The sequence below is a fragment of the Crocodylus porosus genome, unplaced genomic scaffold (genome assembly GCF_001723895.1).
Source record: "Crocodylus porosus isolate Cpor-Errol unplaced genomic scaffold, CroPor_comp1, whole genome shotgun sequence".
Classification (NCBI taxonomy): Eukaryota; Metazoa; Chordata; order Crocodylia; family Crocodylidae; genus Crocodylus; species Crocodylus porosus.
In genome coordinates, this window is record NW_017728886.1 from 241,340,870 (window position 1) to 241,350,934 (window position 10,065).

A 10,065-nucleotide genomic window follows, 5' to 3' on the forward strand; every position below is an offset into this window, starting at 1 on the left:
CTTGCTGGTGTTGTTTGACCCCAGTACTCTTTCCTGCCATGGCAGGGGGTCAGACTTGATGATCTGCTCAGGTCCCTTCCAACCCTACTAACTACAAACCTATGAAACTATCACTGCCTGAAGAGATTCCTTCTTAGGCATCTAGCTCCTTTAGGCTGTGTTACAATCCTGTTCTGCTTGGCATTCACATATGTTCTGCTTAAATCCTCAAATCTGGCAATGGTGCCAGCAGTACCCATCTTTTGCTTAACAGCCCTGAATGACAGGAAATGGGAGATCTGGGTTCTTGGCCTCCATTACTTTGAGAGATTTAATCGTATATCTTCTATTTCCAGGAGAGTACCCTAATTGCCAGGCCATGGACTAGACAGGGATGAACACATCCTCCATCTGTAGAAGCTGGGTCATGGGGTGGACACAAAAGTCATAAGGACAAAAGGAGACTAATCAAGAGGGTGATTAGAGCACTCAGAAGGGGAAAGTCCTGGGTTGTCATCCATTCTCCAAATGCTAGTTATCCATTTTATTGAATTATTTAATACAAAATATATAAGCACTACTCCCTTTGTATACTACAGCACTGCATGTTGTCCTAGCTATGACCCTTCTCAGCCACTCCCTAACCAATGCTCCTACAAATATCTCTGTGTCTTGTGACCAGAGCTTAGGGCTGTTCATCTTCCCCCAGAAAGCTTATTGATACAGGACCTCAGCCTGTCTCCAAAGTAGGGTCAGAATAAAATACTAGGTGTATTTGCTAGGTGTGCTGCTTCTTGGGGAGTACAAGCACAGAAGTATGGAGTTCGGCTGCGCACCAACATTTAAAAATGGAAGTGATACCTAAATGCTGTGCCACCAAAACTGTAGGTTGTATACACATGAACAGCTTTTCTTGTCGGGGCAAGGTGCAAAGCAGCACAGGAAGACAGCTGGAGGATGACTAGAATAGTTTAGAGTACAGACTTGCTCACATCAATGTTATTTTAATATAACATACTGTGAGGTGAAATTACTGTGCGTTTCAAAGGAACTGAAAGCACCACAGTACTCCGTTCACTGCATCGTGGATTTACAATATGTTAACAATGATCTTTTTACATCAATGCAACCCTATTTACAATGCCCTTATGGATGGATGCTATTTACATGGTAACTTTACACAATAGAAATACATTTTAATAAGCAAACTCCTATTTGGTATTTTTTACAAAACAGAATGAAGAGATTAACTTAGCTGTGTATCAAGCAATAACAGATGGGGCAAAAAGTCTTGTCTTGGGCCCATAGCTCCTACTCTTGCATGATTCCCTGAGGCAAGACAACTAATTTATAGAAGAAAAACACTGGGGCACCCCAGCTCTCAAAGCCATGGTATATCTACATATCTTGCTAGTTTCTCCTACCCTTGGTAAAGAGGTACTTCCTTTGCTGCTAATCACATGGGTGAGGAGTATTGGCATTGCCTACAGAAGCAGAACAATCACTAACCTGTCCTCACCACCCTTTTCTAAATCCCCCAAATTACTATTCATTAGAACCATAGCACCATGGCCTCTGGCCTCCCAAGCTGAAATGTTATATAGCAAAACTTCAATTCAGCATGGCCCATGCTGAAAAACAATGAATCATCTAGTCACCATTAATGATCTCTAAGAGCTATAGGAGTTCCCAGCTTTACTCCAAAAAATAGGTGGGGAAAGGTGAAAAGGGATTTACCATCTCCAGTCTTCCAGAATTGAGAAGCGGATCTGTGGATGGCATCCCAAAGCTGACAGTGAAAAATAAAATAGCTTTGCTGCCATGGAAACCAATCAATAAAAAATAACTGCTCAAAACTTTTTCAACTTCTATGGTCCATTGCTGAAATGTCCAGATCCTCAGGGATCCTGCCCAATATCTGGTATATCTGAGGGCAAAGCACAAAGGATGAAATGGAAGCCTCTGAGAAATGATGAAGGGCGGCTCAGGAGTGGAGGTTGTTTCTCAAAGATGAGATGCCAAATTGTAGCCAGACCAAGCAGCAGAGCTTAGTTCCATCACCAAGAAATCAAAGGGGGAGGTGACTCCAACTAGGGAACTGGCAGAGAACGGACTCACAGTAGTGAACAAAATCTTTCTAAGACCCACAAGACCATAAAAATGGACAGGGAGGTACTGATGCAGCTGATGGAGATGATGAATAAGCAAACATTACTGCTGGAAAGCATATGCCATCAAAGCCGTGACTTGTCTTCTGTCTCCTTCCTCTCAGCACCCCATTGCATTCATACCAGCCCCAAGCTTCACCAGGCCTGGTTGTACAGACTGGAGTATAGTCCCTGTTGCAAACAGCAGTTCACACTAGAGTCTCTGCCAAAACTCCTTATGGCCTGGCAGTGAATATAGAGACCAACGGGAGCTCAGCTCCTTTAATCCCTCCAACCCCAAGATTCCTAACTGGCCACCAAATTAAAAGGCCAGTCACAGTGATTATGAAGTTGTTTTGCTTGGGTTTTTTGGCTTCAAGACAAAAGTCTATGAACTGAAATGCCCTCTGTCCCCTACTGTTTGCACTGGTGGGAAAATAAATACTTGGTGTGCGTTTCCCATTCTCCCCAGAAATTAAACTATTCCCATACAGAGAGAGCCCATCCTCTAACACTTTTTAAAGTCCATAGAAATGTATAACACTTGAGCAGTAAATACACATATAGATCAGACACATTGGCTGAGGCTGATGCCCAAATAGTTAAAGCACAAGTTCCACAGTTTTAGAAATGCACAGAGCTCACAGCATGCACAACTAACTCCAGTGGTAGTATACAGTCTCCCTGCTAGTGCCTCATGGGGAAAACCCCTGTGTTATCATTGACATTTTCTCCAGAGTTAAACTGCACACATAAAATTAATGAAAGTGTACAGAGCATGTTTAAAGAGACACTGACTACCTGCCCCACAGTGACATCTCCCATTCTGTTTAACATGAATATAGGTATACAGAGTAAGCCAAATCAACACAGCATGGCACAAAAACACTGCACAAAATCCCAGCAGGTTCTGACACTGTTAAGTGTTGCCATGCACTGCAAACCATGAACAACAACTCTAAGTGGTAGTAAGGCAAGTCTCTAAAAACAGTGTGCCCTATCCTCAAAGTAGCCACACAAGATACCCATAGTAACTTATTGTAGCAATTGTCACTTGGGTGGATGTATTTCATGGCCAGCTTCAGCCACCCTGAAAGCTTCTGAACTTCTTGGCAGCTCTCAGTGAGGCACTCATCCTCCTCACAGATGTGTACAGTATAACGTGCTGTTGTAGTTGGAGTGTTGCTATAGCTGTGATGGCCCAGGGGGTATGTGAGAGTAATATCTCTTATTGGACTGGGTGTGGAGTTGGGAGATATGTTAGACAAGATTTCAAGCACAAAGAGCCCTTCATTATGTCTGGGAAAGAAGCAGATACAGATGAAGATGCATTAACAAAGAAAGATATTGCCAAACAAACCTGGCTTTTCTCATGAGTAAGCAGAGCAGTAAACAGCAGCTCAGGAGTGGGTCCACCTTAAGAGGCTTTTCTCTGTGCTACTAATTTGGGTGTCTGGCTGGAGTGTTTGGTTTGTGTGCATGAGTGTGTGTGTGCATGCATGTGCATGGGTGTGTGTGCATGCTTCCTTCCCCCTTTCCCCTGTAGTATGTTTTTTTCTCTGTGTCTCTCTTCTTTCCTTCTTCTCTCTAGGGACACTGAGTGCCAGGGCTTGAGGTGGGTGAGGCTCATCTAGCTAATTGAAGGGTGAAGCTAGACAGCATTATACAAAAGTAGCAACCCTGTGAGCAGGGAACAGGAAGGGAGTCTGTCTGAGGAGGGAGCCAGGGAGCAGGAGGCTTTGTGTGTGTGCATGCATGCATGTGTACAAGCACATGCATAAGGGCCCAGGTGTGGGTGTAGTTCTTGTGGTATAGTGTGTCCCCGCCTCCTTCTTCCTCTCTCTTTACAGCATAGGTGTTCTTCAGAGAGAAGAAGAGGCACAAATGGAGGCTGGGTCAGTAGTTGTGACCTGCCTGAGATATGTCCTGTTTGTATTCTTCCCAGAGGGTCAATAGTACTCCATCTGCACCAAGTGCAAACTGCTATCTGCCCTGGGAAAGAAGATTCACAGGGTGGAAGCATGGGTATCCATGCTGCATTGCATCAGTGAACATGAAGATTATTTGGACAAGAGTTATAGGAGTTTGGTACTGGAGAGGCCAAGAGGAAATGAGAAGCAGCATGTGACTACTCGAAGAAGGAAGGCCCCAAAATTGAAGCGGAGTGGGTTGAAGTCTGCAATCACTTTCAAGCACTCTATGGTGGAACAGCTGAGGAAAAGCCAGAGGACAGGACATCTGCTGCTATGATGCAGAGGACTTAGCAATCTAGGGAGCAGGAGGAGCAAGCCTCAGGGACAGGGGCCCTAGGGCCACTACACTGAGGAGGAAGATAAGAATGGTGGTGATTGGTGACTCCATCCTACAGGGGACAGAGGCACCAATTTATCATCCCGACTTGGGGGTCAAGGAGATGTGCTGCCTGCCTGCAGCCCAAATTCAGGACATCACAGAGTCTGCAAAAGCTCATTTATCCTTTAGACCAGTGGTCTCCAAACTTTTTTGATTGCACACCCCTATCAGTAAAAATTTTTGAGCACACACCCCCAATATATGTATATTTATTTATTTATAAATTATATATGGGTACTAGTGTACTAATATATTATGTACATTATAAAACATACAAAAATAGAGATTAAAAGAGGATGAGATAAAGATGAAATAAACAACATTTTAAAAATATTTTTTAATTTTATTTTATTTATTAATGGTACAAAAAACCTTTTGCTCTCACTAAAAATATTATTAATAATTTAGTGAGAGCAGTGTAATTGAATATACTTCATTATTTTTGAAAATCTTGGTTAACACTGTGATACAACGATTCAAAGTTCTGGTTTTAAGTTCAGTTTATTTCAATACTTGGTTTTAATGGCTGTCATAACTGAAAAAGATACTTCACAAAGATGCGTAGATCCAAATGGAAGAAGTGCATCATTGGCTGCGCTTACTAAATCATGATACTCATTTTTCAGTCCCATTCACCAATTATGCAAAGGTTTTCGTTGAAATTCGGCTAGTAAATTTCCATCTTCCCTGATGTCAATCAGTTGTTCTTGCAAACTAATGGGAAGGTGTTGCATTTTTATATTTTTAAGAAATGGGTTCAAAACCCACTGAAACTCTTAGTTTGGAAGGTTTTAAAACAGGTTAGAAAATTCTGTTTCCAAGTTTTTTAAGTCTGCAGATATGAGAGTTTTTATAGATGACACACTTACATTGTTTTTGGCAACAAAATCACATAACGATGGAAACATTTCCAAACATCTGGTTTCAAAATGCTCTCTCCATAGCACAAGTTTTTTTCAAAAAGCAGCTACTTTCTCACTCATTGTTAAAACGTCACCTTTACCTTGAAGGGACAGATTAAGTGTGTTTATTTTTTCAAAAATATCTGCTAGGTAGCATACTACTGACAGCCACTTGTCATCACAGAAAAGGTCAGCAAATTTGGAACACTTGTCTTTTTGTAAAACAAAAATGCGTAACTCATCTTTAAGTCTGACAACTCTTTTAAGCACTTTGCCATGAGATAACCAGCAAGCCTCTGTGTGGTACAAAAGATTTTCATGGTCACTCCCCATCTCATTACAAAGTATCATAAAAATTCTACCATTTAAAGGTCTTATTTTTATAAGATTAACCAAATCTATGACATCCTGTAGCACTTTGTGCAGTTCTGGCTCCAACTTCTTTGTTGCAATAGCTTGCCTATGAATGATGCAGTGAATGAAGTTCACGTGTGGTGCTATCTCTGTACCCATACCCCGGAATCCTTTTTTTATTCCAGTCAAAGCAGCCGCTTCATCAGTGGTTACACTTACACAGTTTTTCCATAAAACATTGTTTTCTTTAAAGAAGTCATTTACTGTTGAGAATATATCTTCTCCAGTACATCTTTCCTTTAGTGGCTCACAAAATAGTAGTTCTTCATGTATTTCATTATTGAAACAGAATCTAGCAAATACCATAAGCTGAGACATGTTAAAAACATCTGTACTTTCATCCAAGTGTATAGCAAACCTCCCACACTGCATAATTTGTTCTAATACTTGTTTCTTCAAATCTTCAGCAGTGTTTTCTATGCATCTTCCAACAGTATTTGCTGACAAAGGAATGCATTTTAGCGTGTCATCATATTGATTTCCATGTATTATTTCAGCCATTTTTACCGCAGCAGGAAGAGCAAGTGTTTCCCCAGTGGTATGTGGCTTTTTGTCTTGTGCTATTAAGTGAGAAACCTCAAAAGAGGCTTCTAAACATTTATCATTAAGTTTAGTGAAATTTTGTAAAGTACTGGATTGAGTATTGGATGACTTTAAACATTGCTGAAAAAATTGTAGAGGTTTGCCTTCATGTTCTGGATGCTTAGTTTTTAAATGTCTTGCTAGTCATGATGGCTTCATACTATCATTAGCTAATATCTCAAGGCACAATATATACTTAGGGCGATGTTCATCGTTAACGATAGTGGATATAAATCCATATTTCAAATAGCCTTCTTGATAATTTCGAATTTTTTTGGCCGACTTCTTGTCAGATCTGATTAGATCATCATTGATTTTACCTCGTAATATGGCTGATGAACAGCTCGTACTAGAAGTAGAAGTGTCAGCTCTGCCTTTTTCTTGTTGTTCGCTTGTGCTTGCGTTATTAGTATTATCTTCAATCCGCGGTTTCTTTGCACGAATCTTTTTAAGCCACGTGTCCATTTTGTGAGGGTTACTTTAGTTAAAACTAGATAATATAATCTGTAAATCCACTTAAACTGGCACACGTAAGCTGCAATACATCGCAATACACTGAAAGCGAATGAACGAGTGAGGGCACCACTGTCAACCCCTCCACATTGTGGAACTCCCACTCTTCCCTCAGGATACTTGACGTACCATACGTGACACGTGACCATCTGACATATGGACCTAGTGAGGGTGCCAGTGTCAATCTGTATATTAAATATTAGTAAAACTTAATTTCTTTCTTATTTTGGTAGATAAACAATAAATATAAATAGAACTTCTAGCATTTTCTTCCCGCACCCCAGTGGATCATCTTGCACACTCCCTGGGGTTTGCGCACTCCACTTTGGAGACCACTGCTTTAGAGTACTACCCCTTCCTGTTTGTCTATGTAGGCACCAATGATACTGTCCTGACACTGAGCAGATGAGATAGGACTATGAGGCTCTTGGCTGGAGAATTAGAGTGCTTGGAGCACAAATGGTGTTTTCACTGATTCTTCTCATGGAAGGCAAGGATCCATGCAAGGACCTTTGTATCCTAGAACTGAATGCTTGGATGAGGCAGTGCTGCCCATGTGAAGGCTTTGGATTCTTCAACAACGGGTGGGTGTTCTTGGGAGGAGGATTGCTATCAAGAGATGGGATTCACTTGACAAGAATGGGAAAAGCATCCTTGGGTGTTGTCTGGCCAAAGGAGGGATTTAAATTAGGTTCCATGGGGGATGGTGATCAAAACCCTCCAGCAACAGATCACACAGTGCAGAGGAAAAAGGACTGGAAGAAGCAACTTAACTCTGGGAAAGGTGCAGAGAACTATAAGACAACAAAAAGTGGTGCAAAAGGGAAGCAAGCAGGTCAAAATTAAAATATGTCCAATGCATATACATAAATGCAAGAAGTATGGGAAATAAACAAGATGAGCTGGAAGCTGCAGCCTGTGAAAAGAACTATGACCTGACTGGTATTACAGCCACCTGGTAGGGCAGTTCTTATGACTGAAATGTCAACATTGAGGGTTACACTCTGTTTTGGAAGGACAGGGTTGCAATAAAAGGTGGTGGTGGTGCCTTCTTTATCAAAAACAAACACAATCATTCCCTGGTTCAGAAGGAAGGAAAACAGCAAAGTAGACTGCATTTGGGTGAAGAAGAAAGGTAAAAGATGCAACACCAATATAATGGTGGGGATGTATTATAGGCTACCAAATCAAGAAGAGGAGGTGGATGAGGAACTCTTCAAGCTGGTGAGAAATCTATCCAAGATCTATGGGATGGTACTGAGGGGGGATTACATTTTCTGGACACCTGCCAGAAGAACAATGCAGCCATACACAAAATGTCAAGCCAGTTCCTAACTTGTGTGGAGGATACAGCTAGGAGATTATCTATCTTGGATCTTGTCATGACTGATAGGGAAGACCTGGTGGAGGATGCAAAGGTGATGGGCAGCTTGAGAGATAACAATCACAATACAGAATTCCAGATGCGGAGACAAGGAAAGCGTGAGGTGTGTAGCTTCTGCAGCTCCAAGGTAAGCAATGTGCACAACTCCAGAAAGAGTCCTTTGGCATCCTGAAGTTTCTGAAGCCAATTTTGGTCATCTCAGGTCTGCAATACAGTTGTCTCCTACCGGTCAATACTTGTTTCACAGTCTTCAGTCAGCAGTGCCACTGGAAAGGTTTTCCTAAGAAAAGTATTTCCTGAAGCATCTGCTTAAGCATTTTTTGTATCCTCATCCCAATTCTTGTCCTCCTCTTGATGCAACTTAAGGATGGAAAGGTAAGCTGTAGCTGTATAGCTGTAGCTGCCAAAACCATACCTTACCCATGATGCAGCATGGAATTCCATTTTCTCAACAGTGGTCTGCCAGGACTTTACATGAATCTTATAATTAAGAGGGAAATGTGGACTAGATGAAACTAGCACACCAGGGGTGTAAAACGAATTTGCCAATCATGCTCAAAAGGGAGCCATCAATGGCTGAACATCAAACTGGGAGGAATTAGACAGATGCTCCCTGTGATAGGGGCAACGGCCCAAGGGAAAACTTACCTTAAAAGGAAGAGCTTCCGAGCTGGCAGGATGCAGTTGAAAACTGCCCGGCGGGAGCAAAACCGCGATGGAAAAAAACGCCGTGGCTACAAAACAAAAAAAATATAACAGGTCCAGGAGCAGCCAGGGCTGGCTCTAGCCCTGCTGTGGACCTGCTTTATGGTGGTGAGCTGGTGCTGATTCGCTGCCTGCCCCCATAGGGCAGAGATAAAAGCTCTTCCGAGAATAGAGCCAAGAGGACCAGAAGTGAGGCTTCCAGTGGGGCCAAGACAGCCCCAAAGAGGAGAGACCTCCAGTGGTGGCTGCTTCAGTAAGGGGGCACACAGAGAAGAAAAAAGCCCACAAGGGCCAAGGTATATACCTGAAGTTGAGGTGTGGATCCCAGACGCCTCTGGACGTGATTTGACGTGCAGAGGGAAAGGGAAAAGAGAGCCAGGAGTCTGGACCACAGTAACAACATAGCCAAGAAGCAAAGACATTCCTGGCAACAAGGTAACCCAGGGATAGCAAGGACCACAAGCCAATCTTTACTATGGCCAGGAGCTCAGGCCAAATGAGGTCCATATCCTTTTTTTCCTTTGAGGTCAAAAGACCAAGACAAAAAAATTACTACCGTGGCTCACCTTAGAGGTGAGCAGAAGATAACAATTTCAGTTTGGTATAAGGCAGGGTGTAGGGGAGGCAGAGCCCTGAATCAGGAAACTGGACAAGCCAGGTTACGGAGTGTCCCAGGGAAGGTGGGATGTAACATCCTAGTCCTGGTAATAACTTATTTTTTCATCAAAGATGTGGCAGGTGAGAACCCCCTGAAGGCCTTCCAAGGCAAATACTTCAATATTGAACTATCTGGATCCTAACAAAATGCCAAAACCTGAGAGGTCCTTAAAAGCTACGAGTACTAGCATATGCCATAAGAACCTAGACTCCCCAAGGAGTTTGTCATGGATCCTGTTTAATCTAAACCATATGTCCTTACCCTAGCTATTAGAATGTCATAGAAGCCATGTCAAAATAGATACACCTTACTGAAGTCAAGGTATATCTCATTCATTGCCTTGTTATGATGGAGGATGAAACTGAATCTGGACTTAGTCAATTTGCAGAAACTTTAGAGGGGAGGATTAGGATTCAAGGTGACCTTGAT

General features: G+C 42.2%; 1 long non-coding RNA gene across 1 annotated transcript in view; it reads left to right on the forward strand.

The window, feature by feature from the left end:
- LOC109305599 overlaps positions 1 to 9,435 on the forward strand; it is an 18,940-nt gene extending 9,505 nt beyond the window's left edge. Inside the window, exons 2-3 of the long non-coding RNA XR_002099648.1 lie at positions 8,649 to 8,655; positions 9,423 to 9,435. This is a non-coding gene — a long non-coding RNA (uncharacterized LOC109305599). The remainder of the gene's footprint in view (positions 1 to 8,648; positions 8,656 to 9,422) is intronic.
- Positions 9,436 to 10,065: the final 630 nt, after the last annotated feature.